The sequence below is a fragment of the Nicotiana tabacum genome, chromosome 4 (genome assembly GCF_000715075.1).
Source record: "Nicotiana tabacum cultivar K326 chromosome 4, ASM71507v2, whole genome shotgun sequence".
Lineage (NCBI taxonomy): Eukaryota > Viridiplantae > Streptophyta > Magnoliopsida > Solanales > Solanaceae > Nicotiana > Nicotiana tabacum.
The window spans coordinates 2,357,637-2,368,643 of record NC_134083.1 but is presented as its reverse complement, the minus strand read 5'-3'; the positions used below and the strand labels follow the sequence as shown (position 1 = coordinate 2,368,643).

General features: G+C 40.9%; 1 long non-coding RNA gene across 1 annotated transcript; it reads right to left on the bottom strand.

Annotated features, from left to right (window-relative positions):
- Window positions 1-759: 759 nt before the first annotated feature.
- Window positions 760-3,589, bottom strand: LOC142180249 (uncharacterized). The gene is made up of 2 exons (XR_012708436.1): window positions 1,765-3,589; window positions 760-1,665 (listed from the first exon to the last, which is right to left on the bottom strand). It is a non-coding gene; the product is annotated as an uncharacterized LOC142180249 (long non-coding RNA).
- Window positions 3,590-11,007: the final 7,418 nt, after the last annotated feature.

The window sequence follows — 11,007 nt, the reverse complement described above, 5'->3', positions numbered from 1 at the left end:
TCCCATAACTACTCAGAATTTCCTCCCCATGGGCTCGTATCCTATGTCCATACTCCCTTACTACCTACAAAATATTCCTGTTTCATTTTCTCAAAATATTTTGAGTTCGTCTGGCCCACTTTCTTCGAATCCTACTTCTACTAGCCCTTTTTTATTCAACCCCTTTTTATAGCCTATAAACCTACTGCAAACTTCTCCAGTTCATTTTGGTAATTTTCCAGCTGCCAATACAGTATGGGCCCATTCGAATCAAGGTGCGTTAGATTATACCGGTTCATCTTCGAAATTGTCAAAGGCCAAATTATTATTTCCTGAATTCGATGATATGAACCCTTGAAGTTGGATGAGGCGATGTGAGAAATATTTTGACCTTTATAAGGTCACAGACGAGGAGAAGATGACATACATAGCCATTCATTGGAATGACTATATCGACAATTGGTTCGATAGCTATGTATTGGACCGAGGGGGAAATGTCTCTTGGGCTGAGTTTTGTTTCGATATTTGCCAAAGATTTGGTAACAACCAGCCCGTTGAAATTATTTTCACGTTTAATCATTTGGAACAGTTCACTGATGTGGATAGTTATAAAAAGAAATTTGAAGAATTAAGGTGCATGTTGACCTTGATAAACCCATTTGTCCATGAAACATATTATGTTTTATGTTTCATTGGAGGACTTAGGTCTGATATAAAACTTTTGGTGCAAGATGCTGATCCCAGAACCTTAATGGAGGCCTACAAGAAGACAAAATTGCATGAACAATCTTTTAATGCCCCGTACCAATTATGAAAATGAGCTAATTGCCTTACTACATGCTGTGGAGAAATGGAGACACTGTCTCCAACCGAATCATTTCATCATCAAAACCGACCATTTCAGCCTTCAGTTCCTAGAAGATCAACGAATTACGACCTCCCTACAGCATAAATGAGTAACTAAATTGTTAGGCCCCAGTTACAAAATTCAGTATCGCAAAGGAACTGAGAACGTAGCTGTAGATGCTCTGTCTCGAAGATTTGAGGATGGAGATTGCTATGAGATTTCAACAGCTCAGCCCAAGTGGGCCGAAGAAATTATGGCTAGCTATATTGACGATGAAGAAGCCCAGAAGTTGATTACTCAACTGAGTTTGGATCCAGCAGCAGTTGTAGGGTTACAACTTCAGGATGGAATTCTTAGACATAATGTAAAAGTATGGGTGGGGAGTCATGGGTCCATCAGACAAAAATTGATAGCAGAAATGCATTCTTTTCCTTGGGGTGGTCACTCAGGGATATTTGCTACTTAACAAAGAATCAGATCACTCTTTTACTGGCAGAGCTTATTACACGATATCAAAAACCAGATCAAAGAATCAAAGAAATAAAGGAGAAAATATTGCTTATCTGGGTCTTCTACAACCTCTGTCCATACCATCTTGTGCCTGGGAGCATTTAGCCATGGATTTCATCAGTGGTTTGCCAAAATCATATGGTAGAGACTCTATCCTGGTGGTGATTGATCGATATACTAAATTTGGATATTTTTTTACCCTGACACACCCCTACTCAGCAAACCAAATTGCCCAATTATTTTTGGATAACGTGTGCAAATTTCACGGAATGCCTAGTTTAATAGTTTCTGATTGTGACCCCATCTTCATTAGCACTTTCTGGAAAGAGCTGTTCAAGGGATTACATGTTCAGTTGAAACCAAGTACAACGTATCATCCCCAAACCGAAGGACAATCCGAAAGATTAAATAGATATTTGGAGACGTACCTCCGTCGTATGACGGTACACAAGCCCTCAGATTGGAGAAAATGGATAGCATTGGCAGAGTTTTGGTATAACTCCAATTATCACTCAACTATTGGGATGACTCCCTTCAAGGCCTTGTACGGGTATAACCCTCACCAACCCACATTTGAGTTGATTGCTCAGACAAAATTGGAGTCGGTAGATGTGATTCTGCGGGAACGACAACTGATGGCAAAGGTTCTACACGACAATTTAACCAAAGCACAAGCAAGGATGAAGGTGTATGCCGATGGGAAGAGAAAAGAGAGGAACTTTGAGGCGGGGGATTGGGTGTTCTTGAAACTACAGCCGTATCGACAGTCTTCAGTTGTAGTCCGAAGGAATTTGAAGCTATCTGCTCGTTATTTCGGACCCTATGAGGTGATTCAAAAGATTGGACCAGTCGCGTACAAACTCCACTTGCCAGAGGGATCCAAAATACACCCTGTTTTTCATGTGTCTCAACTGAAGACGAAAAATGGAGAAAAAGTATTTTCCACTCAAGATTCTCCACACTGCACAACAGATGGTCAATATTGACAGAACCCTTGAAAATTCTGGACCGACATATGGTGAAGAAGCATAATAGAGTTGTGGCCGAACAACTGGTGCAATAGGCAAACTTAGCTCCTGAGGAAGCAACATGGGACGAATACTCGTTCCTGAGAAGTCAATTTCCATACGTTGAACCTTGATTTACACCAAGGTTCTCAAGGGGATGGAGTGTAATGATGGCTGAAGAAAGGAGTTCATTAGTGTATTGTTGCTCAGGTTATTTTGGCCCAAGTCTTTAATTTCATAAAGGCCCACGTTCAACGTAGGCCTAGTAGAGTAGCTGAGTCCAGTAGTGTGAATTTACAGAATTTTCATAGGATTCTAAATAGATTCCAGAAGGAGGACACGTGTTGTCCTTAGAGTTGATTTTTTATGGTCCTTAGCTGTCCCTGTGTTGTTTCCTCTTTAGGTTCCTTTTCATTGTATTCAAGGCATCAAAGAATTATAATGAACTTTTTCCTTCTTTATTAATTTATTTTCCCTCTTTTGTTTCCTCGTTAACTTTGTAGTATACAACCACCCTTTTTCTTTCTTATTTACACCGCACCCACCCAGAAACTTCATCATAAAACTAATCAACCAAAGCACCAATACTCCCGTTTGTTTCTTGTTTCTTTTAGGAGATTTGAAAATTTTCAGTTTAGTCTTTGTTGGTTCGAAAAAAGAATCAAAAAATGGAGGGCGTGATTTCAACACAAGCGGCTTAACTGCATCATTTTTTATTGATTCTCTGTATGTTGAAGAATAAATTGTTGAACCTTCATCAGAAGTAGCGCGAAACGGGGTTCGGATCAGATGATTGGGGCTGGGTCGGGTGGGTTTGTATATTAGAGCAAAAATAGTTTGGGTGTTTAAAATACTGCCAAGTGTCCGCACGAACTGGATCCGTTAATGTGAGCGGCAGATACATTAAAAAGGCTAACGACAAGATAGATAGTGTCGAATAGTATAACGGGGCTACCTATAATTAATTTCTAATAGTACATGGGCACATCTAATCCTTTTCCGTAGTTTTAAAAGTTACGTACCATGCATCTTTCCATTAATTGTCTAACTATCAAACAAAAATATTTAGTATGAATTATTAGTCATCATATTAAGACAATTAAAATAAAACAATCATATTAGATATTCATTCAGAAGAGAAAGAAAACCTATCAAAAGCTCATAAGACAAAGACGTGTTAAAGTTGCAGCACTACTGATCTCTGTTTAATGCGTCATTCTCATATTCACTCCCCTTACCTACTAATTTCGCGTATTGACAGAATACTCATTTTTAATATGATGTTTGCTCATGTTCCTATATATTTTTATTCTTTGTTTATTTTCAGTGTGCTTTTACTAATTTGGTCTATCTGAGAAGTCACAACTCACAAGTAAGCCAAATTCAGATGTCATTATGCAATGTATTTTTATTTCTTCAACAGGGTTCATGATTTTCTAAAAAAAGATTTGGAGGGATTTTTTTTTTTTTGGGGGGGGGGGGGGGGGGGGGGTGTGGGGGGGTATACATAAGTCTAATTTCCAGTAATTACTTCAAATAAAATACCTGATGCTCCAATGATCTTAGCCGAAAAAGCCAGCAAATTCTACATAATCGGCTAAAAGAAAAGAGTTTATGTTTAGCGTACTAAAAATAATATTTATATTATCAGATGTTAATGTATAACAATGATAATTTTCACATCAAATCGGATATGATTTCTAGGAAGATAGATAAATAATCTATTACAATGGGCTAAATTATATTACTAGTATAAATAAATTTTATACTCTCAGTTTATATAAATTAGAATTCTGAACAAAAAAGGGCAAGCAATGGGATGAGCAGCTCCGCAGTTCCTATGTGATTCCCTACTTCTGACTCAGGTTAAATTTTGCTACCTGTTTTAATTTCTTTAAGGTCCAAAACGAATCTATAGTTACTCTAATTAACAATGTTTGACAGCACAGAATTCAAGGTGATGAAACAACTGCCACGTCATTGATACATTCAACTCGTGTCCATACGAATCAACATAATTTACCAAGTCATTCAAAAAATTATTTAATAGATAGATTCTTTAGAAAATTGATTTATAATCTTAAAAATTAGACAAGTTACATGATATAACACATATACATGATCTAATAGTATTTAAAAAAAATTATATTATTGATAAATATTAATTGAATATTTTCATATATTAAGCGAGCTGCCTAGGCAGATCAAATTATATTCCGGTATCCAGTGAAGCCGTGGCATAACTGGTAAAGTTGCTGCCATGTAACCGGGAGGTCACGGGTTCGAGCCGTGGAAATAGCCTCTTGCAGAAATGCAGGATAAGGCTGCGTACGATAGACCCTTGTGGTCCGACCCTTCCCCGGACCCCGCGCATAGCTGCCATTTATCTAGTGAAGCCTTGATATAAGAGCATAACCAAAAGATGATATTAGCTAGTACTCAAATTTTAGTAAACAAAATCATTTTAATCCCCCAAGTTTGTCTTAAAAATCAAACTCCTCCTCCATTCCGCTTGTCACCGGAAAAGATAACGTTCATAACGGTGTATTAAATGCTCTGCGCCCGGTAATATTTAATAAGGAATATTCTGCATCATTAAGAGCGAAGGCCCGTTACAGAGAATTTGACATTTATGTTCACCGTTACATCTTCATCAATGACCCTCATAATTGACATTAAAGGAGGGCACGATCCTAGGACCTCCTTTCCTAGACACAACTATAAATAGTGAGCCCAGTTATCATTGTAAGGGACACGAATGTTTTGGCTAAACTTACACTACATTCTATACAAAGCTTAATACTATCTTACTTTCCCACTTTTTGATCTCATCATTGCCGTGCCCGAAAACCTTATTCCCGGAATTGTCATCTCTCCTGCTTCATCTATATTTAAAACTAAGTTTTATACATTTCTTCAATTATTGCATTATTTCAGGATCAAATTAATTCACTTGTCTAGAAATCACATATAAATTCAATTGTACCATTTTATGGGTAAACAGTTTGGCGCCCACCGTGGGGCCTAGACAGCCGTGCAATTAAATTGATCCTTGCTTTTTTTACTAACGTGTTTTGATTATTTTGTCTTAGAAAAAATTACAAAAAATGGCAGATAACACTGTTAACAACACGCACAACCCTGAAATTCGAGGGGATCAGCCTCTTTTCGAGGATTCAATTAGTGACACCCGCAATGAGGGGAATGACGCCACGTCGGTGCATGACAGGCAGTACCCTCCACAGGTTCGGGAGACAACTCCCGATGATACTGATGAGGAGCATGTCGTGGATGCGGTGAGGGTCCTGCAAGAGCAACAAGCAATCATTCCAGGCCATCTCACGCGACATGATAAGGTTATGACGGAGCTGAAGCAGGCGCTATCCGGGGCTTCGAATAATGCAAACAGACGAGATCCAATTCCTCCCGGTATTTCCGCAAACCAAACAACGTAGAGAGTCGACAACAACACTCCTAGGGGTGAAGCTAGCTCCGATGGGACTGGGGGGGGGGAGCGGATCCGGTCTCAACAACGAGAACGACCCGTTCAAGAATGAACTTTTACGGTTTATGAGGGAAGTAAATGCCCGCATGGACCAAATCCAGGGCGCGCCACCAGTATTGAAAGGCCCGGACTCGAAGAAGTGTACTTAATTGCCGTAAAAGCCGAGTGCGGCACCAAAACTAATCCCGAAGCGGTTCAAAATACCTGAAGTGCCAAAGTATGACGGGACTTCAAACCCACAGGAGCATATTACCACCTACACAATGGCGGTAAAAGGAAATAATTTAGATCTTCATAAAATTGAATCTGTGTTGCTAAACAAATTTGGAGAAACTCTCACGAGGGGAGCTCTAACGTGGTATTAATTATTACCTGAGCATTCCATAGATTCCTTTGAGATGCTCGCGGATTCTTTCATCAAGGCTCATGCTGGGGCCAGAAAAGTATAAGCCCGGAAGTCCGACATATTCAGGATCGCATATGGAGAATTCGAATTATTACAAGAGTTCGTTACCCGATTCTAGAAAGAAAGAATGTTGCTCCTGGCTGTTCCGGATGAATGGGAAGCTGAAGCATTCACCAAATGATTGAATCCGAGAAGCTCAGACGCTTCCCGGAATCTGAAGTAGAGCCTGCTTGAGTTTCAAGCAACAACTTGGGCAGATGTCCACAAATGGTACGAGTCAAAGATAAGGATCGAAGATGACCAGGTCGGTTCTACATCATCGGCCAAAGGATGGGAGAAGAGCAGAGAAAAATCAAAGGATGACTACAACGCAGACATATAGACTTTGAGGGGCCGGCTTTTGCCTTACGAGCGGACCGAAGGCCGTGGCAGAAACTTCCGGGCAGCAAACAAGTTCACCATTGACAGAGGGACCGATTGTGGTCAAAACAATAGATCACTTCAGGATAAAGAGACGCCGGGGTCTCAGGATCCTTCTTACCCAAAGTTATCTGAATATATGTTCAACGTCAATATAGCGGAGTTGGTGTCAGCCATGAGAAACATTAAAGAGGCACGATTCCCGAGACCTATGAGATCTGATTCCAGCCAGAGGGATCCCAACTTATGGTATGAATACCACGAGACAAACGACCACCGAACATGGGACTGTCTACACTTCCGGGAAGAGGTGGAAACACTATTGAAGAATGGTCACCTCAAAAAATTCTTGAGTGACCGAGCTAAGAACAATTATGGTCATAACATAGATACTGCAAAACCTTCGAAAGAAGGAGAAGAACCCCCACGCCAAACGATCAATATGATATTCGGAGGGAATGAGATTAATGGGGTCAACTTTTCGGCAGCGAAGAAGACGAAAGTATCAATAACTCATAGTAAAAGACTCCAGGAAGACGATATCACTTTCACAGAGGAGGACGCAGACGGATTGCCATTACCACACAACGATGCACTTGTAATTTCTTTAAATGTGTTGGATTTTAAGATTAAACGTGTTTTAGTGGATCCAGGAAGTTCGGCTAATATTATACAATTGAGAGTATTGGAGCAAGCTAAATTCACCAGAAGCATTATTCCGGCAACAAAGCTCCTCATTGGATTCAACCTTGCGAGCGTGACGACCCGGGGAGAGATTTTACTACTCGCGAACGTTGAAAGAGTAATGAAAATAACTCTTTTCGAAGTAGTAGATGGTTACATGGGATACAATATCATCTTGAGAAGGTCATGGTTACACAAGATGAAAGTTGTACCCTCAACATATCACTAATTGCTGAAGTTTCCATCGCCCAAAGGAATCAAGTAGATAAGAGGTGATCAACCGGCAGCAAGGGAGATGAATGCAATTTCGATTTCTAGTAGCAAAGGGAAGGAGCACACGGCATAGCAATTACAAGAACAGGCACCTACTCCCGAGCTAGAAGAAGTTAGCTCGGGATCAGGGTCGTCAGAACATTATCAGGTGCCGAGATATTTCCAAGTTCCAGAAGAGACGGACGCAACGAAGTCCACAACGGAGAAACTGGAGCAAGTTGCATTGTTCTAAGAATTCCTAGAAAGAAAATTTTATTTGGGGACAGGACTACACCCGGAGCTCAGGTATGGTTTTATTGAATTCCTTAAATTTAATGCCGATTATTTTGCATGGTCGTACGAGGATATGACAGGTGTCCCGACGGAAGTATCCATGCACAAGCTGAGTTTGGATCCCAACGTACCTTCGGTTAGACAAAAGAAACACCCTATTGTTAAGGCCAGGAATAAATTTGTCAAAGATGAGGTAACCCGCTTGCTTAATATCGGTTCGATTCGAGAGTTATGATATCCGGACTGGCTAGCCAATGTAGTAGTAGTTCCTAAGAAGAACAATAAATTTTGCGTGTGTGTAGACTATAAAGACCTTAATAAGGCGTTCCTGAAAGACTCGTTCCCACTGCCAAATATCGATCAAATTATTTATTCCACGTCCGGGCACGAGTTAATGAGTTTCCTCGATGTTTATTCCGGGTACAACCAAATCAAGATGAACCCGGAAGATCAGGAAAAGACTTCGTTTATAATAAATTTTGATACATATTGTTACAATGTGATACCCTTCGGGTTGAAAAATGCCAGAGCCACATATCAACGGCTCATAAATAAGATGTTTGAAAAGCAAATAGGAAAGACTATGGAAGTTTATATAGACGATATGCTCGTTAAGTCTTTGAATGCAGGTGACCACCTTATGCATTTGGAAGAAATATTCGACATCCTGAGGAAACATAACATGAAACCTAATCCCGAGAAGTGCGCGTTTGGGGTCAGTTCTGGTATGTTTCTAGGATTTCTGGTCTCACAAAGGGGAATTGAGGTAAACCCCGACAAAATCAAGGCCATAGAGGATATCCCTGATCAATTGTCGAACGTAAAAGAATTCCAAAGGCTCACAGGAAGATTAGCAGCTTTGAGCAGGTTCATTTCCCGGTGGTCGAAAAAATGTCATCGCTTCTTCACACTGCTCAAAAAGAAAAATAATTTCAAATGGACACCAGAGTGCCAATAGTCTCTGAGGGTCCTGAAGAAGTACATATCAAGCCCTTCATTGCTCTCAAATCCAAAAGAAGGTGAAACATTGCTAGTCTACCTCGTGGTTTCAAAAGTTGCGGTAAGTGCGGTTTTAGTTAGAGAGGACGAAGGTATGCAATTTCCCATTTATTACGTTATCAAAATTTTAATAGGAGCAGAAACTCGCTACCCATATTTGGAAACACTGTCCTTAGCTCTCGTAGTCGCCGCTCGGAAGCTAAGGCCCTATTTCCAATGCCATCCGATAGCTCTGATAACTACTTTCCCTTTGCGAAACATCCTTCATAAACCCGAGCTCTCGGGCAGATTGGCCAAATGGGCCGTTAAAATGAGTGAGTTCGACATAAAATATAAACCAAGGACTGCAATTAAGTCTCAAGTCTTGGCTGACTTCATGGCTGATTTCAGTCTGGGACTACTGCATCTGGCAACCAAGGAGGCAGTAATGGTGTCAGGATCGACATCGGGGCTTCGGACCTAATTTTACGGACTAAGATTCCAACGTAAAAGTGTTCAGACTCAGAATAGTCTTAATCACACTTTCGGGGGAAACCTTAAGGCAAGCCATTAGAACGATTCCTTTAACTAACAATGAAGCAGAGTATGAAGCTTTGATTGTAGGGCTCAAATTGGCCCGGGGACTTGATTATGAGGTTATCGAAATCAAATATGACTCACAGATGGTGGTAAATCAGGTCTACGGGATCTTTGATACCAAAGAAGAACGTATGCAATAATACATGGTAAAGGTCCAGGCTCTTTTTGGCACGATTCCGGGAGTGTTCAATTACTCATATCCCAAGGGAGGATAACGCAGAAGCGGACACACTAGCAAACTTAGGATCATCGACGGAAATAAAGGGATAGGAGTCCGGGACAATAGTGCTACTGATGAACTCAGTCCTGGATACAGATGGTTACTATGAGGTAAATTCGACTAGTCTGGTCTGGGACTGGAGAAATGAAATAATCGACTATCTCGAGCACGGGAAGTTGCCCGAAGATCCCAATGCATCATAGGCGTTACGCGTCAAAGCTGCATGTTATAGCTTCAAGAGAGGCCAATTATATAGAAAATCCTTCCAAGGCTCGCTGACCCAGTGCTTAGGAGCGTCAGAAGCTAATTATGTCATGGGAGAAGTCCACGAATGGATATACGGCAATCACTCGAGCGTAGATTCTTTGGTGCTGAAGTTGGTTCGGGTAAGATATTATTGGCCTCGCATGGAACAATATGCCAAATACTTTGGACGAAAATGTGATAAGTGACAATGCTACGCACCATTAGTACACCAACCGGCAGAACCCTTACATTCGGTTTTGTCCCTATGGTCGTTCATGAAATGGGGGATGGACATCGTCGGACTGCTGCCACCAGCTCCTGGGAAGGTAAGGTTTCTTTTAATTCTGACTGACTATTTTTCTAAATGTGTGGAAGCAGGTCCTTATCAGCAGATCGGAGAATGCGAAGTGGTTGATTTCCTGTGGTAAAATATAATTTGTAGGTTCGGAATACCAAAAGAGATAGCATGCGACAATGGACTACAATTTATCGGTGTAAGAGTTACAAAGTTCCTCGAAGATTTGAAGATAAAGAGGATCACATCTTCTCCTTATCATCCGAGCGCAAATGGTCAAGCAGAGTTAACAAACAAAGTGATTATTCAAAATCTCAAAAAAATGTCAGAAGCAGCAAAAGGCAAATGGACCGAAGAATTGTCCGGAGTCCTATGGGCCTACCGAACAACGGCCAAATCGAGCACAAGAGAAACTCTTTTTTCCCTTCTGTACGGTGCTGAAGCCCTAATCCCGGTGGAAGTGGGTGAACCGACTTTGAGATATTTTCGGGCAAATGAAGAATCTAACAATGAAGCAATGTTAATCAACTTGGAACTGCTCGAGAAACGCAGGGACTTGGCGCATATAAGAATGGCAGCTCAAAATCAGAGATTGGAGCAATATTATAATCGAAGAACCAACCGCCGTTATTTCAAAGTAGGAGACTTGGTTCTGAGGATAGTAAACCAAAACACCCGAGAGCTCAACGCGGGGAAGCTAGGTCCAATGTGGGAAGGTCCCAACCGGATTTCAGCTATCACTGGGAAAGGTTCATACTAGTTGG